Consider the following 602-nt stretch of genomic DNA (forward strand, 5'->3'; position numbering starts at 1 on the left):
AAAAATATTCCTGAATTTGGATTACCTAATGTACAATGAGAAAAATTATGAAACTTTATTGAGATGTTGAAGACAAATGAACGGAGAGATAGTCAATGTTTTGGATATGAAGGCTTAATATCATAAATGTAATTGTGTCCAAATCAATGAATCAATTCTTTGCAATTCCAATAAAAATCCTGACATACTTTTTGTTTAAATCAATCTTTCCCTGAGAATGTTAAGAGCCTCAAAGTCACTCTATGTCTCAACTTCCATTGTTTAGAATAGAAACTGAATAAGAAGATGTAAGAGCTAAGCCTGTATACTAAGTCTGGAATACTCCTGTACCATTCATTGGCCCTTAACATGTGCTGCTAAAGTATCTTTGTTTTTTAGCTGTGATCAGAGAGTACTATTTTTATTTTTTATTTTTTAAAAATCTTTACATAGTTTTTAAATGTACACTAAAAAATAAAAAAAAAAGAACCACCTCATTTTAAAAGTTATAATTCTTAAGGAAAACTAAGGCCCAAGGAGAATAACAGCAGATAAATTTTCCCTTCAAGATACCAAATCTTGACTTCCAGTCAGTATGATAGAGCAGATAAATGTTGTGCTCA

This window comes from Pteropus vampyrus, unplaced genomic scaffold, assembly GCF_000151845.1.
Source record: "Pteropus vampyrus isolate Shadow unplaced genomic scaffold, Pvam_2.0 Scaffold197, whole genome shotgun sequence".
NCBI lineage: Eukaryota > Metazoa > Chordata > Mammalia > Chiroptera > Pteropodidae > Pteropus > Pteropus vampyrus.